The sequence below is a fragment of the Fukomys damarensis genome, unplaced genomic scaffold, assembly GCF_012274545.1.
Source record: "Fukomys damarensis isolate Sample0158 unplaced genomic scaffold, DMR_v1.0_HiC HiC_scaffold_1, whole genome shotgun sequence".
In the NCBI taxonomy this organism is placed as follows: domain Eukaryota; kingdom Metazoa; phylum Chordata; class Mammalia; order Rodentia; family Bathyergidae; genus Fukomys; species Fukomys damarensis.
This window is the reverse complement of record NW_022900913.1, coordinates 17,705,667-17,713,934: the sequence shown is the minus strand read 5'-3', so window position 1 is coordinate 17,713,934 and position 8,268 is coordinate 17,705,667.

The following is an 8,268-nucleotide window of genomic DNA, read 5'->3' as shown; positions in this document are numbered from 1 at the left end:
AAAAAAAAAATGTGACCCACGAAGATTTGTGTTATTTCCAAAAAATGTGATCGAACAGAACCTTTACTCCTAAATAACACCTCCCCACCAAGAGCATTCATACGTTCCCAAGGTGCCCTGCACTGTTCCTGGCATTCAAGCGATCACTCCTGATCTGCTCATGCCCATTACCATTACAGCTACTCTACAGCCTCTCCACAACCCTTCTGCAAACGATCCTCCGAAGCATGCTGTTGGGCACTTTCCAGTGGGAGCATACATTTATAGCTAACTCCAAGTTGGCACAGAGGCGCTTTCGTCAGTTGAAATGGTAGCTACAGCTGTGTTTAAACGGAAACTCAGAAAGCGGCAGCACAGGTATTCAATTTAGACAGGCATTTACAGAAAAGTCATTTGGAATAACACATTTAAAAAATGGTTTGGTCTCTAGAAGTGATATCAATCAAGCCATTGAAGCCGCGCCACCACAGCGCTAAGTAGACCTTAGGACGTAGCAGTTAACTATAAGAAGAGCTAATGGGGTAGATCAGATAAGCAGTTTATAAGGGGACTGAAAAAGAGTAGAGTAATTTTACTTGTCTCTTATCTAATTTTGTACAGGGCAGCTGAAGGCAGTATTTTAGCATCAGGCCAAATGAATTTTATAGCTATTTTTCAAAAGTGTACCATATTTCTCTAATTCAAAAATCAAAGTAGGTGATTTTTTTTCTTTTTTTAAGCCCTGAGTTATTTCTAGTATAATATACTATAGCTCCAAATATTTAAAATCAAGAATTCTACTTCTGGGCTGGGGATTTAGCTCAGCGGTTCGGTGGCCTGCCTTACAAGCCCAAGGACCCGAGTTCAATCCCCGGTACCCACCCCCCAAAAAAAGAATTCTACTTCTTTCAAAAGAAATAACAAAATGTAAAAATTATAAACCTTTAAGATAGGTGCATTGCACAACTTCCATGATCTAAATTGCATGAAGTCATGAAACCTTCTAGAACATTTTGAGAATTGTACTCAGAATGCTACCCATACATGCTATTATGCTGCAATAAATACCAATCCCCGTATATGCAAAAATACCAGAAGTAGCTCACTTTATAAAGAAATAGGTACAGGACTTCACAATGAACCAGTCACTATTTTGATAAAAAAAGAAAAACAAAGTAATTTAGCTAACAATAGAAGGTGTATATGTCGCAATAGGAACTCATCCTAACACTGACTAAGACAAACCACAGTTTTTTCGAAGAAGAGTATAGCCAGTGTAAGCAAAGCAGCGTAAGGAGACAGAGGGTAGAAAACTGAGTTGTAGTAGAGGAGAAGACGAAACTAATGCATATGTATGATCTGAGCCCACGTGTTGTTCTATATGTTTTCCAAGAGCAGACTGGTAAGCACTGCACTCATTTTATAAATGGATCAACCTGAGACTTTGTAGGGAACAGACTCCATACTGGAAGAGAATAAAAAAAGAAAGAGAAGAGGAGATTCTTATGGAGAAAAAGGCTATTCGAAGTTTACCCAAGAAATTTGTCATATATAGAGAGAAGGGGACAGATTCTGGGTATACTTTAAAGAGGAATGACTATCAATTTCTCTTAAATAGCAAGTCCAAAGTAAGTGAAGCTGAAGAAAATCAAGGTGTCATTTTTTCCGCATGTTATAGCTCAATGTGTGAGCTATAAAATGACATGGAAAAGAATGCAACCAGTAATCCATTTGCCTTCCTTGAGCAAGTGGCACAAAATTAGGAAGGAGAAGTACATTTTGTTAATTCTAGTAAGAAAGGATGTTTAATACCATGAGACTGGATAGGATAACCAAGGTAAAATACGGAGGAAAATGATTCCTTATATAAATCCCAGGCATCCCTGGTATGAGGACGAAGATATGTGGAGAAAGCAGAAATGGAAACTAAGGCCGGGTGAGGGAAGAGGTTCTATGGAAGCTGCAAACCTGAAACAGGCATCTCAAGGAAGAGGCGTGAGTAAGAGGAAGGAGTCACTTGGCCAAAAGGACTTCTAAATGTCAAGTGAAATCAATTCTGGATTTGTCAACTGACATGATAAATTGTAAAGAATATATTAGGAAAAATGAAAAGGAGAATTGTGGGGTATGCAAAGAAAATCAACATTCCCTGTCATACAAGGGAGAAATTAGATATTTAGAAGTGAAGATAAAAGCATGTTTTTCCCCCTTTTCTGAAAGGGAGATATAAGATTATGCCAGTATACTCTAGCAGTTAAGAAATGAGCCAATTTAGAAAAAGTTGACAGACAGGAATAAAGAGAATCCATTATCACAGAAGAAAGATGAAAAGAACATACAATGCCCATGTTTTTAGAAAGTGGCATGTGGTAAGAATGTCTAGAAGCATTCTTCTGAATGGTTCTCAAATTCTCATAGTCGTATGTAAAATTTGATCATTGGACTGAATGCATCATATTGGAGCTAGAAAGATGTTGGAGAAAATCACAATGTTTTATAGAAAATAGAGAAAGTAAACAGGCAATTATATGGGTTATCTTTCTCATTTCTTGAAAAAAATACCAATGTTCACAACTTAAAAGAAGAGACGTTGGCTCATGATTTTATAAGATCCTGACCGCGTTCCGCTACTACCAAAATAGAAATATCACAGCAGAGGGTGTGGTGGAAGAATGCTGCTCACTTCATCACGGCTGAAAGAAGAGCAGCTTAGAAAGAGTATTGGAGAAGAAAAGGGCTAGGAACTAGCCCAATACCAAGATCATACTCCCAGGATTCATCTAGACATACACAGAAATATCCTTTGCTAATTGTCTAGGTGCCTCAGTGCAGTGAAGTTAGCAACTGTGGTTCATGGGTGCAGCAGTGTTAAAGGTGATGTGATATGCACAGCCATAAAAGTACCACAAAGAATGTTTTCCCTCAATATTTGCATATGCAGTCCTGAAGGATTAAATGAGTTCTTTGGATTTAACCTGGTCTATGTAGGTACTTTTTTAAGCAAACTGTCAAAAAAGAGAGTGAGAGAAGCAAAAGAGTTGAGCTTTCATTTAGAAAATGATGATAAAATTTAAGCAAAGAGCAAAGAAAGGACATGAAACTTTATTGGATGATAGAAGAAAATGATTATAGATTCTGGTACAGTTTAATGAAATAAGGCGAGTCTGAGAGTAAGAGAGAGCAACAGGGGTTAGGAAGGTGCATTCATTCGATTGAGAATACACTGCTTGAAACACACATGGTGTGGGAAACTCAGTTTTGGAAGTTTGAGTCAATTACATGGAAGAAAGTGACTAAGGCAACATAGAAATGCGCATTGAGAGAGAAGGATTTAATGAACTGAGACATTCAGGTGTGTGCAGCTTATTTTTGTGGAATGAAATTAACCAGTACTGATATAGGGCTAATCCAATGCTAGAGAGAATGAGAGTGAACCAGAGCTTAACATCTGCGCACACTGAAAGATTTATCCATCGCCCAGCACATGCCTTAAGCATGGCCAAGCACTAAGCAGCATAGATTGATGGCATGCAAAGCAAAGCCTTCTGAAAGAGGATGGGGGCATAGCAGTGAGAACGATATGGGCACATATCCTTTAAATGCGAATGCGTGATTGGGGGTTTGAGGCTGTACATGGAATTTAAAAGCTGCATAATGTACGATGTTTATCAGAATGAAAAAATTCTTACTTTCCCTATCTTTCCTTTTCTAATCTTTTTTTTTTTTTTCTTAACTGCTTTTATCTCTTAGGCCTTATTCTATCTGCAACATGTCTGGCACTAGTCTGAGCTCCATGATTGCATACTTGATTGCTTGACCTCGTTCTCAGGCTACATTCTCAACTGCTTGTGCTGTTTCTCTGCTGCCCTGCTACCCCCTATGCAGAAGTTAAAGACACATTTGATAGGTCTCAATATGTATGTCTTTTGTGCAGACTCGTGGTGTGAAATTCCATTGCTCTTAATAGTTTTACTCCCCAGGGTAGTGTTACTCTTCTCCTTCAAATACATTGACCCTCTAATCTTTTGAGTGTGGAGAGCAAAAGATAATATCCCAGCTATAAATATATTCAGGCAAGGCATGCTGCTTATTTTCAGACTGAGCATGCTGTTCTATTCCTACTCCCTCTATTAGAAGAAAAAAATATGATGTAGGTCACTCTTCATTCACAACTAAATTGGAAGGATTAGAAATACTTCAAAGTAAGCCTTAGGGGGTTATTTTTAAAACCCAGCCTAAAAACTCCAAATGGATTTGTGGCCATTTTAAACATTTGAGCCTATTTTTGAAAAATAAACTAAATGGCACAATTTATCTCATCTTAAATCCACTGAGGAAGGTTCTAGTTTGATTAAGATACATTATAATAACTATGGTTCATGTCACTAGGGTGAGAGAAGATAAAGCATATTAAATTGCAATGGATGTTCTTAACTATCCTGTGTAATATAATATTAGCATTACAGGGAGCTATGTAACAAATATTGATTGAACCTTTGGGAAAATGCTTACTTTGTCCTATTCTAGCTTTAGAGGACTCATTTGCATGTGCTCTGTCCAGCCTTCTCCATGCTTATTACTTTGGTTTAGATCTCAAATATCCCCCCAGACCCTCTTGCATTCAGAGGTGAGGCATGTGGATCATAGTTTCAGAGCTGCGTTTGCTGTTAGGCAGGTTACTGGGGGTGTGACCTAGGAGGGCATAGCTCCCTTCTTGGCTCCTTCTTTTGCTATCTGTTTCCTGATTGCCATCATAAGAGGAACTTTCCACCTTCAGATGCTCCACCATGCAGTTTTGGCCTTAAGGTTAACTGAGCATGGACTGAAAGCTTGAGCGAAAGAAATTTCTCCTGTGAAGTCGTTGGTATTGGGATTTTTGTGCCAGCAACAAGGAAGTGACTAAGAGAGCAGCCAAGTTCACATGAACACGCACCATACAAGCCTGCCCTCTAGCCTCAGGTTTGTTCCACGCTAGTATTTCCCTCCTGGGGGTAAGGTATGAGACACCAGGAGCCTACAGGGTACCCATCCACTACCACACTCACAGCCATGCAATGTCTTCCACAGGCTCATTTCAGCTAGGACTCCAAGGATGACACAGGATTTAACACCTAACTCCTCTGAAACACTTTATAGTCAACCATCTTTCTCTGGTTCTCAAGGGTCAGACCTGCATCCAGGTCTGACGGTTCTCCTACCTCAGATTTCCTTCACACAGCTAGTCCCCAGTATATCTCTGTATGTCTAATGATATCTTGTTGTCTATTTCACAGACAACCTGAACTCATCTGTGAGACTCTTGAGCGAGTCCTGTAGTGGTCCAAGAATATACATAATAAGAAAAGAATTTAGGCTGACTCTCCCCACTCCTTGAGTAAGAACACCATTACCCTAATGGTACTGTCAGTACAAGGAATCCACACTGTACGACAGCACCCTCAGTGATAAATGTTCCACTATTGATGATCTAGTGAATTTGTTCAAGGAAATGAATAATACTATAGGCTTAAAAACTCCAAACATTTGGAATATATAGAGAAAATAAAGACCCCCAATAGGACAGGAGTTAGCTGCCAATTGAAGTGTGAGTGAGAGAAAATAAGTGGAAAGGTGGCTTAGAAGACACTTATGGCAAAGTGTGAGAGCCCAAAGGACACTTTGGTAGCTTCATTTTTAGCTAAGTGACCAAAACATTTACATGTAGAGAAGGAAAGTTCTGGACATACTGGAATCTACTACCAATGCTGATGAATGATACAAGCTCAGGGTTCAAGTTGGGAAAACCTTATATCCTGAAATGTGGGATGGAGCATACCTTTAAGGATGTTTTTGCACATATTTGTTCTGTAGGCACCTAGAGCATAAGAGGTTGAAGAGTTGACTCATCTTTCCTCATTACAAAAGTAGCAATTCTACTCTGCAGAAAGATGCTTCAGAGACCTTCCATCACAGAGTACAGACAACCCACTCAGAAGCAGCCCCCATATGTTGTTTTGCCTGACACACTAGTATTTGGGATTAGAAGCCTAAGCAAATGCCACCTGGTGATGTTTGGAGGCTGATGAGCTGGGAAATAGGCCATTGATGGAGTTACAAAAATGAGTTTGTAGATACGGGTAAAATCTGAAGGATTATTTGTAAAGCTGGAGTTTAAGAGTCATTAATCAAGAGGATAACTGAAACATACGGTTTTTAAATGTCACTTGAAGAAGGACCCTAGAATATGGGTCTAACTAACTCCTAGAATGTTACTTAGAAAACCTGGGGGAAAAAAAAAACAGTAGCTAATGCTCAGTGCAGCTGCACTGCTAGAGTTTGCCCTGGAAGATTGTAAAGATAGATAAAGAAGCCTTAAAGTAATAGTCTATAATGAAATACTACATTATTTATAATAGAAGACTCACTGCTAGAGAATTCTCCATTGGATAACGCATCAATAAGTCATTTAGAATATTTTGAGAGCACCATTGCTTCATAAAAAAATGTGGTTCTCCTCTGTAGAGTAGGAAAGACTGTTAGAGAAACAATCACAGAATCAAATATTGGGGATCATTAATATATATGAGAATTATGAACCCCAAATTACCAGATGGCAGCGCATAAGCAGAAGAAACCAGGAGATGTTAATTTCTACAATGACTGGTGATATTGAAGGAGTCACTGAGGATCTTGGTACCTCATGCTTTTGGCTGTTACCTCAAAGCATGATGTCCCTAAAAATAATATATGCTTAAACAAGGGTCATATGTTACATATAACCCAAAATATTTTTTAAAAGTAGCTGAGCAGAGGGCAGAAGATGATTGTTCCCACAAAGAGCTGTATCCTTTGGTTTGTTTCCCAGACTGAACCAATTTTTCAATTCAAAGAAGTTTGCTTTAAGAAGTATTGCTAACATGGGTTCCTATACTGTGTTACCAAATGGACACTGTCACTATTATCGCAGATTCCCCTCACAAACATCTATAAGTCATTTACTCAATTCACTTTATACTGTGCAAGTTGAGTTTGTTATCTGGAGAGTCAAAGCAGCACCACTTTTAAGAAAAGGGTTTTTATGAACAAGGAAAAAAAAAAAAACAGAGTCCTAGCTAAATTGCAAAGCCTGGAGGGACCATGAGGCAAAGATGGTAGACTAGAGATCATTTGGCTTCTCTCTGAATATAGTACTCTTAGCAGTCAGACATTTAGTCCTTGCTAGTTAGACATGGGCTCTGACAGTGAAAACAAAATGCAAACTTCTATAACTGTTTCCAACTTGATCAAGGATAGTAAATACAAAATAGTTCTATATTCCATGCAAATAGTAATTACTAGGGCCACCATACAATGTCTGCAATAAGCACTAGGGGTAGTTCTGATTGTATTTCCTTTCACTGTATAAGATTGGGTTTCACAGACACTGAGTGGATTGTAGCAAAAGCCTATAGATTACTACACACATAAAAAGTAGTTGTTCGGATGACAGTTGTTGCATTTAATGTGGTATTTTTGCTGAAGCAGATTCATAAATGTCCAGGTACATAGCTTGCAGGCATTAACGTGATGAATGCATTATATTCTCCACCATAAAAGCAGATTGGAGATAGCGCATATTCACATGAGATGGACAGAAATATTCATTTACAGGTTTTTTTTCTTAGAGCTATGCAATATCTTTGCCATCTGTCATAACAGAATCCAAAGATATCTGGACTGCCTGCACATAGCCCAGAACATCACGCTGTCTATTACATAAATGGCACTGGGCTACAGAGAAGATGAACTGAAAGTTGCTAGTACAATAAACGCTTACAGGACAAATGGGCTTCCCAGGGCTGGAGACAAAAATTTAAAATTCAGGAGGTTACCTCTTCAGTACAAATTTAGGTGATGCAATGGCCAAGTACTTGCCAGTATATCTGTTGTGGGATATTTTCTCCATAGATTTTTCATGTTTCTGCACTTTATATATGTGAGGGTATGGGCAGCCTTTGGTTTATATAGTGTTTCAAGAATGTTTGCATAGGAAATAGGCTGTGAAGATAGAAGGACTGTCTCCTTCCAGAGGAAATGCAAGCTTGTTTAAAGCCCAGTATGATAAAAATAAAGCATCTTTCTGGGACAGAGGTTAGAACTACTGTAAGAGGTTGGGGTCCATGACCTCAGGCTTTCACAGCTATTTTCAAGCTCACCACCTGCACGGAATCCACCTGGGATTTTTTGTGAGGTCCCTATGACATTTGGAGGTCTTTCTACAATATGATTAATGTTAACCTTTTGGATATGATCCTGAAGTCTTAGGTCTTC